Source organism: Cephus cinctus, unplaced genomic scaffold (genome assembly GCF_000341935.2).
Source record: "Cephus cinctus unplaced genomic scaffold, Ccin1 Ccin1_scaffold0695, whole genome shotgun sequence".
Classification (NCBI taxonomy): domain Eukaryota; kingdom Metazoa; phylum Arthropoda; class Insecta; order Hymenoptera; family Cephidae; genus Cephus; species Cephus cinctus.
The window spans coordinates 262,683-275,457 of record NW_014333317.1 but is presented as its reverse complement, the minus strand read 5'-3'; the positions used below and the strand labels follow the sequence as shown (position 1 = coordinate 275,457).

Here is a 12,775-nt window from a genome sequence, read left to right as displayed (position 1 = left end):
GGGTGGGGGGGGGGGGGGGGGGGGGGGGGGGGGGGGGGGGGGGGGGGGGGGGGGGGGGGGGGGGGGGGGGGGGGGGGGGGGGGGGGGGGGGGTCCTTGGTATCTTGCGGGTTTAATGATCGCCTTTGCTGGGAGGAGGAAAATCTTATTCAGTGAAAGAGGATCGTGAATATGCAGCTCGGTAACGTTAATCCCGGTCTGTCACGGGAGACTCGTTGCGAATGCAGTTGCAGGCTTCATGCACCTGCAGTCATGCTCGCTGATGTAATTGAGAAGGAGGCAGCATCCCTCGAATCCCACGGGATAAGCCGTCTATATTAACAGTGTAATCTGAGCTTACGCCATTTTGGATTCCAATAAAAATCCAAATCAGATAATTCTATTGAATTACTCTGATCGTGGAATAAGAAGAAGAAAAAAAAAGATACTTCTCATTTGCATCCAAACGAACGAATGTGCAAGGCCATTAGTTATCTTTACCTTTACTTTAATTAGATTCACCTCGTTATCTGTCTGCTGAGAAAATATTAAATTATTAAATGACTATTGTGTGAAGAAAAAAAACTTTTTCTAGGCACTTTCCCGAAGTTTCCGGGACTTCCGCGATGCAGCCAACTGGCGCGAAATTCAAATGTCTCGCAGAGGACACTGAAAGACTCTACGACCCACGCACTCGTATGTGCATCATGTGTGCATAGGTGAGTATGTACGTATATTGCATGCAAGTGTATACGTATTTACCGTGTGCTTCAAAGGCTGTACAAGTTTCAAGAACTTTGAGTGGCAGAGTACTGGATTTGCGCAATCTTCAAGTTTCACTCGATGTATCCTACATACGCGTGTGCATATGTGTATTACATCACAATCGCGAGATTTCCTATTTTCTGAAAATCCGCCTTAATTTAATTAACCGGTTAAATCGAGAGCTATGAATCTCCGATGTAAAAAAGAAAAATTTTCTAAGAATTCCCAGCGAATCAATATAATCAATGTACAGGTATATGTATACATATATATAATATGAATATAGAAGAAGACATAAGAATTTTCTCGTGATTTTATGAATTGCCTGTTCCTAAATATCACTCATCGTTTATCTTAATCAAGATTGACGACGACATCAAATTCATCAAGTGTCAAGTGAAACTCGCAAATTTCATTTTCACGTTATTAACAAAATTTCACGTGATAAATATTAATGTACGTAGTCTGTCCTTTTTTTCTTAAGACACCCAGTATTATTTTTCTCATTGACATCAGATCATTCAATATTTTCATAAATTAACATCTTTTATTTTCTCTTCGATTCTTACCGTGTATATTATTATACCGCATATGCTACGGTGTAAACATACAAGATATAATACCATAGACTATAGTATATCGTTATATCGTATAGTATAGTATATCATATCTTTAGCCTCATTTTACGTCAAATCGTCACCTCTCAGCACTCACCCTTAACACTCTCAGAGTATCAGTATACGCAATACACTGTCAAGCTCCGAAACTTCTACCAACCCTCTGGCACGAAGCCACCCTTAGAGTGTCGTCAGTCTTACCCCCCTGCGAAACTTTCAAATAAATATCGTCCCCTTCTTGGTAAAGAAAAAACCCCCATGACTTCCCAGGTCTTGACTTTTTCGAATTCTTCATTCGGACGGATTCTCACGTGTCATACTATGCACATAGTAATGGTCAGTTGATACGAGAGAGAATCGGCGACAGGCATCCTTTCTTTGAAAAAGATCAAAGCAGCAGTTCCAGCACGTGCTGCCAGTTCAAAAGTCCTTTTGCGCGTAATTCCTCTTTACTTTCAAATTCTCCGAAAAGTATTTCAAAATCGAAATAAAGCTAAAAAAATGCTAATAATCTATTTGCTAATCTCTCTCTAAACAAATATCGAATCGCTTCAAAAACGCTATAGAGAAAAATTTGACGTTTGAACCAAAGAAAAAGCCTTAAATAATAAATAAATAAAAATGTATGCCTACCTCAAAGCAAAATCGTGGAAATATTATTCGAAAGTCGTGAATACAGATTTTCACACGCACTGAATGTACTCTGTGTATTACATTCGATACATGGACCCAGGTGTGTCAGAGCTGTTCAGCTCAAGCGACCCACCTGAACGTGGATTTATCATGAGTTTCGGCCGAGTGACCCTGGTGAAGAATTTTTTACAATTATTTTTTCATAATTATTCAGAAAATGGCCACTTCGCGGTGAAAATGGTCCCGAGAATAATCCGAATGTCAGTAACTCCCTCGGTGGAATCCGAGCCCCCGGTTTCAGTCGTCCTGCGGGAATTAAGCCCGGGGACGTTTACTTGAGAAACTCGCGCGATAGTCTCACCGGTCCACCCGCTATATAATCCAACTCAGCCTCACCGCCGACCATCCCCCTACCAACCCAGGTCCACGCAGCCCCAGAGCCATCGCTAATTATCGTGATAGCCACCTCGAGATTTGCCCGCTTTTAATTACGTGTCATCCGCCACCCACCGCCACCTCCCACCACATCCACTTTTCTTGCGTCTCCCATTAATTGACGTGTTCTATTACGCGAGCCTTGTACGTGTATGCTTGACGCACATACAGGTGCGCATTATGCTCGCACGTATTTTTTTTATTTTTCATCTCACTTTTTGCCTTTCGAGAAATTTAATTTTTTTTTCTGCAACTCCTCCACGTTCCCGTTTTCGTATTCAATTGACTTTTCTTTTTGTGCCAGCGCTGATGTTTTTTGCGTTTTTCAAAAGCGCTTTTTCTTCTCTCTCATTGTGACTATTCGCGAACCGAATTCAATTGTCAGGTCGACATCGTGTTTGGTAGAATGATTTTTTGGAATTGCGCGAACGTATTTGGGTCGTACGTATTTTTTTTGCAATTTTCATTGCACCGATAAGTACACGATATCCGCGATACAAATTGGGTGAATTTGTTGTCAGCTTTTGAAAGAGACTCCAGTCTGGTTGCATGAAATAGCATTGGTGCGTCAATTAAAATGATACAATTAAAATGTCGACCTGGCTGCGTGGCTGATAAAAAAAAATATTTTTGAAAACCTTTTTAGCGACAATTTTTTTAGACTCTTTCCGCATCCTCGATATTATTACGAACTGAACATCCTGTAGGCGTCGTGCAGGGTAGCTGGATTTTTGTCACTTTGCAATGGCTGCTTGGTCACTTCCGTCAGTTTTTTGTCATTTTTTTTATTTATCCCCACTCCTTTAAAATTTGCATCCGTCCAATCGTCATTTTTGACAATCTCCTCCTCACTGGTGACTTTCAAATACACCTGTTCTCGTGTCAGAATTGATTTTTAGCAAAAGTTTAAAAATTTTTTTTCAAAACGTCAATATAGGACAAACTCGGTATATCGCAAAAAAGAAAAAAGGATCGCTATCGACCCTTATAGCAATCTTTAAAATGACGTTCTACTTCCTGAGAACTTTCTTGAGGAACTTCTACGTCGCGTGGGTACATAATGTATATAGATATAATGGATATAGGATACCTATGTACACAGTATGGTGGATTCAGGGCCGTGCCAAGAAAAGGGTTTCAGTATCGGGTTTCGCGGGTAAATAAATCTTGGACGAAAGAGCCTGAAATATAAATACACCTAGACGTTAATAATACAGTTAACGTCTAGAGAGGCTCGAGTGTTGTTAGCATCGGCAAGATTTATTAGCATTTATTAGCGCATTGTACCTTTATAAAGTACACGTGTATGAACAGACATGAATTATTTTTCGCGAATTGCGGAAATGGCCTAGCATCGTTAAATACGAGATCGTTAACGGCGCATAATAATATACACGCGAAGGGGTAGATAGTGAAATAAATTTGTTGAAAGAATTACATATTACGCACAAACCAAAATAGATAACCCAGTTATGTACAGTATTTATTAAAAAACAGTGATAAATATAATTTTTCATAAATTCCGAAATAAAAATAACGTTCGGCTTTGAATGTCTGGTTTTTAACATATCAATGATATGAACAATCAATTAACACCTTTAATTATTCATAATGAAATTATTCATAATGAAATTATCCAAAAACCGATTTCACATAACATTCCGAATTTTTTCCACAAAATTTTTATTGATCCCTATAATTAATTTGGCGGTGAAAACGAAAAATTTCCAATGACCCGCTAGAATTATTCACGCCTACGTAATACGCACTTCCGTACTTTAACTGAATTTCCGGTATACACTGCGACCAGTTGAAAAAGCAAATTAATAGCAAAATACGTCACAAATGTCGTACGCACATGGACGCACGCATATAGAGTAAACGCGGCTTCCAAAGTTTCATGAAAACGTCAGTTAATTAACCAGCGCTATGCGTATCCGAGTTGTAGTATTAATTTTTCAGCGATCTTTTTATGAAAATATAAAAAAATATAAATTTCACAAAAAAAATTCGACATACAGACAAAAACTCATTTTTTTTTAAAGTTTGAAGATTATCCACCTACGTACGTCGGGACAAACAAATTTCAAAGCTCGTTAAGCGAACTGTCGTCACCAAAATGTCCTGACTTGTTTTCGACTCACGCGCGCAAACACATGCGAGTATGTAGGGACTGGTAATAACGTATTTTTGCAGTTATCAAAGTAAACGCGAAATTGGTCGTGACGTCATACGCTACGTGGGTTATTCGCGAGCCTTTTGTAAAATTTTGCAAAATTGCCAATGGGAGTTTTCGACTTTGTAAAATTATGACGTCATTCGTAATTCGATTAGTTGCTACGTAAAACGTCGCGCTGGTTTAGCGCTGCTGTTGTGGCAAATTAATATTTTTTTTTTTTTTTTACGTTGCAACATATAGATATATGCATGTGACGTACGTAACGAGTAACGCAAGATTGATTATAGCGAAACAATGTATGTAAGTATACATGAAATGTGTGATAAAAATATATGTATTTTTTATATACGTATATATGGTATGTCATTATTTTTTTCATTTACACGTAATAAATTGGTAATGCGAAGTCTGGGTTAGTGTTGGTTAAAGAGATGAGAAAATAAATGGAAAAGTGGGAGGAAGAGAGAGATAGAGAGAGACAGGAGCTTACGGATTGGTTAACAACGAATGACGTGTAATTAGTCGGACCCATATTTCGGTGCTAATTCGTTTGACTTTTGAATAGATTTTTTTATCAACTTCATCACCGGATTACCTTCTGAACTTTTATCTCCAAAGTTCTACCTGGAATTTGAAAAAAATTCCTTCCCCGAAAATTGTTTCATGCTTACCAATTATGCGACTGCGCGCGTGCCTTTATTAATCCTTATAGATATATGTATATATACAGTTTCGTCGTGAAAGACAAAAAAGGTAGCTTCATGAAAATTACTTCATATAATTGAATTTTTAATGGCTCCACTTCCTCTTTACCGACCCGGCAGGAAGGTTTAAACTTCTCAAAAAATAAAATTCAAAATTTTTTTCATTACCGTTGAAGTATCCGAGATTGGAATAAAATTTACAATTTTTTAATTTCTTCAATTTTTTTCCAAGCTGCGTATAGCTTGAACTTAAAAGTACTTTGAGAGGGAGATGTATTTCTCAAATTTGTCTGTGTCAAGAAAAAAAAGTTATTCTTAATGACTTATATATCTTATCCCGCTTTTTTATATCTGTTATCAGCTTATCACAATGTATCGTTACGTCTCTATGCAACAGTACAGTGATGCAATAGACAATCTTAATCTTTCCCAAGTTTCGCAGCTTTTCACCGAAACCCGACTACGGACACAATAGAAGTCGACTGGAAGAAAATCCTCTTTCGATAATTCATTCAGGCATTCACGACTTACTGCTGTTGTCTATGGAGTTTATGCACCTTACAACAGTTTAACAGTGCTCGATGCACTATAGTGCAATTTCTACAATCATTTTCCTCTATCGACTTTTTCTTTACCACCAACAGTCAACACGCTTTGGAAATACGTTTACTTCTGTTTGGAGATACGTACGTAAAATATACATATACTTTTCTTAAAAATTTGTGAAAATGAGAAACGTAAAGATATCCTGAAAAATCAACTCAAATTGTACTTTCCATGTAGTTCGGAATTACGATTTGACAGTTTTGGCACGTCTGAAAATTTGTCAAGCAGGTAAATATAGAAATATGGTATGTAAAAACATTCGTATTGTCTTCGACCAGATTTCTCGCAGCAGTTGGTATTTTATGCAGTTGGAATATGACCAGCATAAATAAGAGGGATGCTGTGTGGATTTTGCAATGGAAATTTTCATCTTTTTCTCGAAAGATTTTTAGCAGGTTATAGTCGCGAGTGCAAGAGTTTGAAAACTCACTCAAGTCTTGCCTTAAGGCGAGTTTTTACTTGCAGAGGAAACAGATGATTGAAAGAGGACAGTAAATTAATGTCGATCGGCACCGGGCGGTCCAGTGACCTTTGACCCTGTTTTTAATATTTTTGTTGACATTCTTTTCCACTTATCTTTTAACGTTTTCACGAGTATTACTAAAATTTGCAAAATTCTAGTTTCTCCTGTGATACCCATCGGCGGTAACTCACGTACTACGAAAATCAAAATACAATGCTAATTTCCCCTGTATAGAGATTCGGTACTTTACCTCAAAATACAAAAAAAAAAAAAAGGTATGGCATATATTATTTTGGAGACAATTTTGACCCTACTTTCCAAAGCAATAGGAATGCCGCAAGGGATTCTACCCCTATTTATATACGTGTCTACATAACATATGTCAAAATATATGTGCGTAGAGGACCCAGAATAAATTTTCAAATTCATTTCCTTAAAAAAAGTGTATATCAAAAAAGTAGAAAGGACACTTTTCAAAAGAAAAATGATAATGCAGCCAAATCGACAGCCCCTATTGACTTTCTCGTTCCAATAACCATATATGTAAAAGATAAGAATTTATTATCATTTATCACGTATAAGAAATCCTTACCGCAAGACAGTAACGTGCATCTCCCACGGCGAACATTCCAAAACGCATCTCAGCGTAACACGTGTGTGCGTTGCCTATTGCCCACGTTACTCGTGCCTCGTAAAACTTTCCGAATCATCATAACAATTCGAAACATAAAAGACGAGCAACTTCCTAATGAGAAACTGGCAAAGACTTCACTGCGAAACACGTTCGTTCACAAGAGAAATAAAACTTTTTCATGAAATCATTAAATTTCCAAAACAAAAAAGTCTTTTAAAGCTGTGCTCTCGTTTTTCCTTCCGTTCCTTCTTTAAACAAAAAGATTTATTCCCACAGCTCTCTGACGAACGGAATCCGAACAAATTTTGTTTTTCTCTAAAAAAAGAAAATACGTTCCGTTAAAATTCACAAACCGACGCCGGGCGTCCTGGCGTCGCGGACTCAAATATTCCCACGGTTGGAAATTGAGTCCTTCCGTGTGGGAATCGCGCGCAGAACTGACACTTCACTGGCGCGCTCCAGCATCCCTCAGCATCCCTCAGTATCCGACCAAGGGGGTAGTCGAGGGAAACGTCGTGGACGAGGGGCTGGAGGACCGAAGGGGATGAACGGGGTCGGCGGTAGAGGGGGATGGGAGGTGGGCGGAAAAGCGGAGCACGCGCGAAATTCCAACCCCTTCTACGCGGGATAAAAGCCAAAGCAACCCCCCGACGTTCGCGAGACACAGGGGTCTGATTCTGGAAGGCACGGAGAGTGCGCCCCTATATTGGGGGGCAATCTGTAACCCTTATTACAGTCCTGGTCGTCGGTCCTACTTCTCTCTTCGATCCCCACGAGATCGCCCCCCTTAAGTTGTATCTATAGGTATGCGTGTCAGCTATACTTGGCCAAGAAACTACCCCCGAAATAACGCCAGCGGACTGTTACAGGGAATGGGGTGCCAAGGGGTTGGAATTCGAAGGGAACTGGAGTCTCCGAAGGAAACTGGGAATAGGGGATGAAGACGGAACGAATGTGACGAGAAGAACGGAGGGATCGGGTACGGAAGGGATGATACGATCCTTCGATAATTGACGGACAATCCGGTCTGTATTCCTCCTGCCATACTGATCCTACCCTTAACCCAGCTATACAGCCACCCTTATAGTCTTATCTCTTGAGGCTCCTTTTGCGAATTTCAGGCTTTACCTAAAAGAATGAAAAAATAAGGCCTTACGGGCATCCACCCCAAAAGCTTCGTGCTCAATAAGAGATACGTCTAGTTACGAATTTTAAAATTCTTTTATTTTGCTTCAAAAAAAAAAAAAAAAAAAAAAAAAAAAAAAAAAAAAAAAAAAAAAAAGACCCTTCACCACGTTACATTTTGAGTGGCAAAGGGTAGATTTGAAATCGGGGGTCGAAGAAACGACAAAGAGGAGAAGGTGACGCCAGATATGTGGGGTAAGTGCCGTCCTACCAAGGGTTGAAACGCTTCTTATCGCGTGACATAGCGCATCGGGGTTGCTAGGGGATGTAAAAGGGTTGAGGTTGCAAAAATTCGCTGACTATCGCGACACTTGGTTGAGCGTAAAATTCGCCAATTCTACGACAATTCTCCATTCTATACCTATATACATTTAAATACACATGCCCATAGGCATTTCTGTATATCTATACATGCAATTCAACGTATGCATCCACACACGACTTACGTGTTATACTATATATCTATAGACGAGCGTATACACGAATATTCGACTTTTTGCGACACGTCTCAACTTTATCCAGCCTAGATGCGCTTTGTCAAATATGCACTTTGTGCATTTCGCAAACCCATTGCAACGTTAACTTTCGTAACTGCAAGTCCACGTGGCAGGAGATATAACCAAAAATTTTGTATACAAAAAAACCGAAAATATTTTCGATACCGAACCGATGGTAGTAAAATCTTGAAAAGTAAGGAAAAAAAAAACATAAAAAAATTCAATTTCGACATAAGCCTACACGTCCCTCTGACGAATGCACTTTTGAATTGTGCAACCCGACAAATTTCGCAATGCCCATTTTCCTTTACCAGAGTAATCCCCGCTACTCACGTAAAGAGAAATAGGCAAATGGCTACCTATACATAAATACATGTGCCAATCTGTATACACAGAAACACAGAGGATATCCAAACTCGTAGAATCTCCCGTAAATTCATTAAAAGTCACACGATTGAATCCATAAATCAAACTTTTTCAATTTTTCCCATCCTGCTATGCGCACGAGCGACACAAGAATTTCCGGATAAAATCAAAATAGGAATTTCGAATTTTGCTTGACGGAATGCAGTGACTAAATATTTCGGCTTCATATATCTGAGCTGCGTACAAAATATAATAATAGTAATAACGGCATGTATACCTGATTGCATTCGTGCATCCATGCATATAGAGCCGAATACACATGTAAAATATTATACCGGAAGATGCGCAGACAGATTGCAATAAGGATGCAGAAGAAAGCAAATGGCCGAAAGTGATCCGAGGAAAAGTCCCTATGAAACCGTCGACATCATCCAATCAGAATTTATGCTCGTACGGGTTCACTGATACGAGATGAATATCGGATTATATCGTGTCATAAATTTCACGACACCCTGTATAAATTTGGATCTATATCTTACGGGTGGATATTTCGGGCTCGTCTTTATCTTCGTGTCATGGAAGTCGTAATCGTGTATAAGATGGTCTTATATGGTGGAATTGTCAAAGGATATGTATCAGTATGAATTATATAAAAAAAACAGCGTATTTCAGTATCGAGTTAAATTGCTATGTTATTTCTTGGTAGACTCTTAATTACCGTTGTCAATACGATTACATGTGCACTTAGTAAATTTTTTTTTTACTTACATCTTCCTAATTTCCATACAGTGCAAGGCTAATGCAACTGCACTTACAATCAATCTACGCAATTCTGTGCTCCATTAGCTGCAAGAGCAGGCTTCGAAGGAGTTGCTATTACGAGTTTCCGGTATACAATGTATACGTATATACAAATATATATACAAGCGTATTGATATAGTCAGCTGAGAGACTGCCATGAAAGCGTCTGCCATATTGCGTAATGGAAGGCCGCAGGTTGCAATTAATTATAATTGCAACGTCAAGCGAGAATTGTTCGTGAAACCGTTAGGGAGTGGAGTTGCGGCCGATGGCACTACCGTCGGTTGGTCCGGCACTGACGTCTCTTGGCACCCTTGTTAAATACAGGAGTATTAATGGTGAGGGGGGTAGGTTTATTCAACTTTAAGAACGCGAAGTAATAATACCTCACGCAAACGTCATGAGGATTTTTCTGAAATATATCGACTTTATACGATATTGTGATACACGATTGCTTGTGTATGATTTTTTTCGAAAAATACGCGAAAAAGCTTTTCCGAAGAAGCAACAATGAAAACAATGATCCTCGGCACGTGCGCGCTCTCTGTAGTCGCTCGTCAGGAACTAATTTCATTTTCTTCGCGTCAACACTCGACGCCTCGTCGATGAAAAGTCCTGAAAGTCGATGGAATTGCGAGCGACGTAACAGAAGACTCGCAGGACCGTGCGAATTATTTTTCACGAGTACAAAAGGGGCACCGCGGGAGACATTTACCAATAGCGCCCGAAAGCTGGGACGCAGAAAGAACCCGAGAGATATGAACGAAACGATGATAAACCGAAAAAGAAAAAACATTCGTAAAAAAGGACCTAACGATAAAAAGGGCTAGGTACTCCATTCTCTCTGGTGGTTTGGTATCGCTGCTACCGGTGGTACCGTTCGAAATTCTGTGGCGAGGGACGTTTCCGACTAAGGGGTAACGATATTGAAAATTGTATACAAAAAAAAATCGCATCCCCTGTAAACAAAAGGAGCAAGACAGGTCGAGAGTTGGCAGCATTGTACACGGAACGGCAATACGATTGTCAATTGTTGCAAATATTGAATAGACGGATCAGGCGGAAACGAGCAGTAGTGCAGTGACGCGCATGCGCAGTGCAATCGATTGCATATCCGCTAATTGAAATGCTATGTAAATTGCAACAAAGGGATGCATTTAAAATTTCACGGCGATGCAACCCAGCCTCAAGAGTATTATGGGTAATGATAAGTGCAAGTCGATGTCCTCAAAGCATTTTATACCTGAAATTGCAACAAGGAATTGCTACAAAAAATGACAATAAGTATTAACTATTTTATTATTCATTTACACGGTAACATTAACAAGTCACATTTGTATTTTTGCAATTCCGTTTACAAGCGTTATAGATAACAAAAATTATGTAATTTATAAAAAAAAAGAAACGAATTGATTTTCAAAGGTCCCAAAATGCCATTCGAAAAAAAATATAATTAACATACACCTCTATGTCACGGTTAGTCACACTGGCAATTCCTTCAAGGATAATAACCGACTATCCTGCAGGACTCTTATCCCGAACGTCCAAACAGATGTGCAATTCCAAGGAGAGACATTGCCATTTAATCTTCCGTACTATATCCTGCCAAGAGAATTTAACCCTCGCGTTCTACAGGCTGTTTCAACAAACACTTTGAGACGCAACACGCTTCGCTCCCTGTATGTCAGCTACTCTGCTATACCCTTACCGAGATTTCTCTTCTTTATAGCCTGTATCATTTGGACACTCTTGCGACCCTTTTGTTTCACTTTATCACTTTGGACCCACTACGAGTTTTATCTGCGTTCTCGTTTTATCACTCGACTAGACGTTATCGTTGCTTTGCCCTAGAATTCCCACCGATGTTTATTCCACATCTCTAGGTATCATTTCTACCCCTCGCATTCTATACGTGACACTAGCATTGTTGTATAATCCAAAAAAATGTTGTTAATACAAAAAACCGTTTTGTTGAAAAAAAAAAAATAAAAAAACGTATCTCTCCACTTACTCTCATAATATACTTTAACCGATAAACACCATTTAAAAAGTATTTCTTACTCACGAACTCTTTACTCTGTCTTGGCTAACGTAGTGCACCCCACATAGATCATCCCCGAGAGCACTTCCCGAGCAACTCGACAACTTCCGGTCTGATAAAGATTTATCAATTTCCCGTCATCCGTCGCGCGCACGTTTTAACCCCCGCGAACTTTCATGTTTGACAAAGTATTGGTAACTCGTTCGAACTTTGAATTTTCTTCTTTTCTTATGTTTTCATCTTACCAAGCAAAAGAGAGAGAGAGAAAAAAAGATAACTTCACCGCGTCCACAAATAATTCAATCTCAGCACGCGATATTCGTATCCTATAAAGATTATTTATATTTTTAAATATTTTTATCAATCGCCCAATAACGTTAGCACGTGCTTGTATACCTGGTGTAAAATTTACTGTCGTTCTGATATGATTAAGTGTAGCCTATACCGTATCGTTCGTAACCCACAACGGTATAGCTTTTCTTCAACGTAATTATGTCATGCCACGTAATCCTAGTTTCCGTAATCCTGGCCCAAGCCAGCAGCCATTTCCCCTTTATCGCTACATAGTAGTAACGCCCTGTACTATACCGGCTACACGTGGTTATAGTCATGTTGTACCTATACTAAGTATCTGCTACTACTGTTACTACTACTACAGTTCATATATAAATTAAACTACTTATACCGCCTTAAGCCACGCTACAAATCCTCAAGTCCATCGGGGGGAGTAAGACGGATAACACTTATACATTATACAATCCTTTGTTCTTTCCACATTTATTATTAATTAGCAAAGAAAAACAAGTTCCGGAAGTTACTGAATAAAATTTTTTGACATTTTCCGGATATTTAATTCAATTATTTTTTTCTG

At 39.1% G+C, this 12,775-nt stretch overlaps 1 protein-coding gene across 9 annotated transcripts in view; it reads right to left on the bottom strand.

The window, feature by feature from the left end:
• Positions 1-7,438, bottom strand: part of LOC107270000 (Down syndrome cell adhesion molecule-like protein Dscam2) — an 83,560-nt gene extending 76,122 nt beyond the window's left edge. For all 9 annotated transcript variants that reach the window (XM_025087388.1, XM_025087386.1, XM_025087389.1 and 6 more), the window contains exon 1: positions 6,973-7,438. The gene's annotated coding sequence lies outside the window, so the exon portion shown is untranslated. The remainder of the gene's footprint in view (positions 1-6,972) is intronic.
• Positions 7,439-12,775: the final 5,337 nt, after the last annotated feature.